General features: G+C 48.9%; 1 protein-coding gene across 2 annotated transcripts in view; it reads left to right on the forward strand.

Moving 5' to 3' along the window:
• Positions 1-3803, forward strand: part of FOXN2 (forkhead box N2) — a 27804-nt gene that overhangs the window by 10979 nt on the left and 13022 nt on the right. The gene's annotated exons all lie outside the window — the stretch shown is intronic.

Consider the following 3803-nt stretch of genomic DNA (forward strand, 5'->3'; position numbering starts at 1 on the left):
AGCTTTCCAATGACCATCTTGATTCCTGCATTTAATACGCTGTATTGCTTTAACCTCTGTCATAGCATAACAGTGTGTGTCTCTGCGTGGTGCAGACACAAGCTTCACCTCCTAAAGTCAAGGATACTCTTTCCTCTACAAATTCTTCTTCTGACTTGTATGACTTTACTAGTGACTTCCTTGCTCCTGCCCTCGTTTCCCATCCCATTCCTCAAAGAGCCAGCTCCGACTTAAATAAACCAACAAACCACATACCAAAAGTCAACAAGCAAAGTCTGGACCTGTGTGCTTGGAGGTCAGCCGAAGTGGTAACAGCCTTGTTATCAGAAATGCGTGCAATGCCTGGCGTGCTTGACAGCCTCTCGCTGTAGATAGAGGTGCTGGCGCTGGGTGGGCATTAGGAAGGACTGCCTTGTACTGGTAGGACTGAACATCGCTGCTTCTCAATATCCCTGCTTTTACATTAAATTGTTAGGGTGTTGTTATCCCAAGGAGCAGCTTTGCCCTGAAAAAAGAAAAGACTTTTTGCTGCTGTATGGCAAGTCCAGTAACTCCCCTACAGCCAAGTCCTGCCGAGTGTTGAATGGACTTTTAATGTGGCTCCATGTGCTGTAATGGAGTAACTGAGACGCTGCAAAGTGTGCCTGTGTGAAGGACACAGCCCTGAGCAGCCACCGCACGCTGCCACAGATGGCAAAGATGCCCTTAAAGGACAGGGTGGATCTGTCCGGGAAGGGACACGCAAGTTTCATAAGAATTGGGGCAGGGAAGGGTAATCTTCTAAATGAGTATACAAGTTTCTGCTGTCTGTGGATCTGCCTAAGCTCAGCTGTTCCCAGCCTGGAAACCCTCGCTGTCGAGGAGTTACCAGTCAAACCTCGTGTCTTGGCATGTGGGCAGCAGGACTGCCCGGTCCTCTGCTTACCCCGCGGATTCCACTGGTATTGCTGGGCTCAGAGTGGCCCAAGGAAAGCCAAAGGATGGCTTGCTGCTAGATGAGACACCTCTAGTAGGAAAAACAAAACGTAGGGTGGGTACCACCACTGCCAGTAAGGTGATGCTGATGTGCTCTGTCAGTGTTTTCCCAAACTGCGCCACTCTAGATTCTTAAGAACAGAAACTGCAATTACCAAAAAAAAAAAACCACCCCAAAAAAAGCCCCTCCTGAAGCTTTGCCAAAGCTTCCCCATTTCCAACCCATAGTAGTTAAATCTTTACTCTCTGCCCTGCTTAGAAAAGGACCAGATAAGGGTACTACTCCAAATTCTTCCTGCAAAATAAGCCTGTGGCACGTGCAGGCTCCACTAGGGATGGCAGGAATGTTGTAGACCCCTTTGGATGAGCTCCTCGGGTGTCACTTCTTGCAGCAAGTTGCCGTAGCTTGCAAGCTTGTCTTGCTGATTGTGTTGCCTGTAACCATGCGCTAGCAATGCCTCTTGGTGCTTCTCTGATACAGCAAGATAATTTTATATTTTCCTTCATTTTTTCTTTGCTAATGGCATCTTAATTGTGTCCTGAAGGGAGCACGTGGTCAGGTTTCTTCTATCCCAAGTGCCCATGGAAGCAGAGGTGCCTATGGCATGCTGCATCAGAGGAGCACATTTTATTTTGTATCGTTGGGGTAAGAAGGGTTTTAAAACCTTTCAAATGAATCTGGGCTCTTGTATTGGAAGAGTGTATATGTCTGACAGGAGGGGAGGGTCTGTGCCCCCCAGCCCCAGGGCAGGCTGCTGTCTGACACCTCCCTAGCTATTGCTGCTAGCCATTAGCGATGAAATCGTCTCTTGGAGGTCTGGCAGCAAAAGTAGGAAGAGTCGTTCATCATGTTTGCCATAATGCTTTTGGTTTGGACTTCATGTTTCGAGGCAAACCTCCTGATTTTTCCCCCATTGAGATGGCACTGCAGGGTGGTTTTGGGGCACATGAGCTGGATTCATCTTGGCTGGTGCTGACATGAAAGTGGTGCTGCAGGAGCGTGCTTGCTGTGTCCCGACTGCTCCCAGATGTTGTCCACAAGACCCTGCTGTAGCAGATCTGGAGTAAAACAACCTCCAAGGCACGCGCAGGTGATGCCCCAGCACCAACTCACTCCCCAGAGGTATCTTCACCGAGCTGCACCACATCGTGCTGCAGGCATTGCTGCAGATGGCCGTTCTGTTTGCATGTATATTCGTATCAGCCAGCTAAATACCTTTACCCTGCCTGTCGCAGCAGGCTGCGGGCGTTCGGGAGTCTAGGGTGGCATTCAGCAGAGATGGAGGGAAGGCTGCCCTTGCTTGGATCACTGAAAAATACTGTACGTTGTGGTTTTCTTCTAATGAGTTGAAGGGCGCTGAAGGGAAAGTAACTGCTTTGAGATGTCTTATGAGCCAGCATGGCAGTCAAGAGGAAGAACTTCTCATGCCATGGAAACAGGATGTATGTACATCAAATCACTGCTAAAGCATACGTTACCCTTTCTGTATGCACCTATTGTGGTGCTGTTCTGTCTGTCTAAGCGGTTTGTCAAGGTTTACCCCAGGTGACAGACTTTAGGAGCTGAAATACCCTTTCTTATTAGAGCTGCAGTTGAGCTTGTGTCTGCAGTCATCCAGGCAGATGAGAGGTCAGTGGTTTTCTGGTAATGGCGATTGGCAGCTGGGGCTGATGAACAGCAAGGGGATGACGCTGGAGCCACCTGGGATGGAGTGTCACTGGGACACCTGCTTGCCCTCCAGTGTACTTGTGGTGGCCCTGGTGCCCCTGGAGATGTGGAGGTGTGATTGTGGGCTGGCGATCCTCAGAAGATACGGTTAATGCTCTCTGCATCTCAACCACTGTCATGCAGCCTTGGGGTCGGGGGGACAGAGGTCTATAGAGGGAAATTGCTTTTTTGGAGGGAGCAGTGTCTGATATACAGCACAGGAGGACCTGAAGTGAAAAGCGGTTTGGAGTTGGAAGCCCTGAAGTCTCCCTGCTCTTTGCTAGACTTGTTTTTACAATTGTGGGTTTGTGGATTTTTTTATTACTCGATACTACTGGGTGCGAGGAGGCAGGAGCGGCATCCACGTCAAGCATCAGTTTGGCATTCCACTGCTTGCATGGATGTGGCCCTGCTGCTCTCTCCTCTGGAGGTCGGGTGGGACAACGCTTGAATGTCTTCAACAGATCGCCCATTCTTCTTCTTGGTAGATGCGTCTTTTAAGGTTGGCCTATTTAAGTAACAGGGCTTTTCCTGAAAAGTAAATATTTTGCTATTAATAGTGAAAAGTCAAATTAGGGAGAGCTCCAGCTGAGAAACAGAGAGATGCTGCTCCATAATTTTAATTGAAGCCACTGCCTTTCATAAAGATCTCTGAGCTGCAGCATCTCTCAGTTATTTATTTTTTTAACCTGAATCTTTCTTATACTCATCTTTTCATGCTAAAACTGAGCACAGGCTGTGAGATACCTATCAGGAAGCTTACCTTTAATTAAACAGCTGATTCCATCACCGTGGTGACCGGCAGGATGATTTAGCTGGCTAGCTACTAATAGGGGGGTATCCTCCCAACGGGCTCTATCCATCATCTCAGTGGCAGACTAATGCCCTGATCCCTTCCCTATGCCTCTCCTGGAGCCGGACCCTTTCCCTGGCCACCCAGCTCATTAATTTTCCCCTGTAAAAGACCCTGCCTAACTCTGGCTTTTTTTTTTTTTTTGCACCCCCTTCGGTAGCTTTGAGGCTTTCACGCTCAGGGAGCAGCAGGAACTCCCCCAACCAGCACACCACTGCTCTACACTATTTCATCTGCTGCTTTAGGCGGGCACCGCCACTTGGCGCC

Source organism: Charadrius vociferus, unplaced genomic scaffold, assembly GCF_000708025.1.
Source record: "Charadrius vociferus isolate BGI_N301 unplaced genomic scaffold, ASM70802v2 scaffold411, whole genome shotgun sequence".
NCBI classification, from domain to species: domain Eukaryota; kingdom Metazoa; phylum Chordata; class Aves; order Charadriiformes; family Charadriidae; genus Charadrius; species Charadrius vociferus.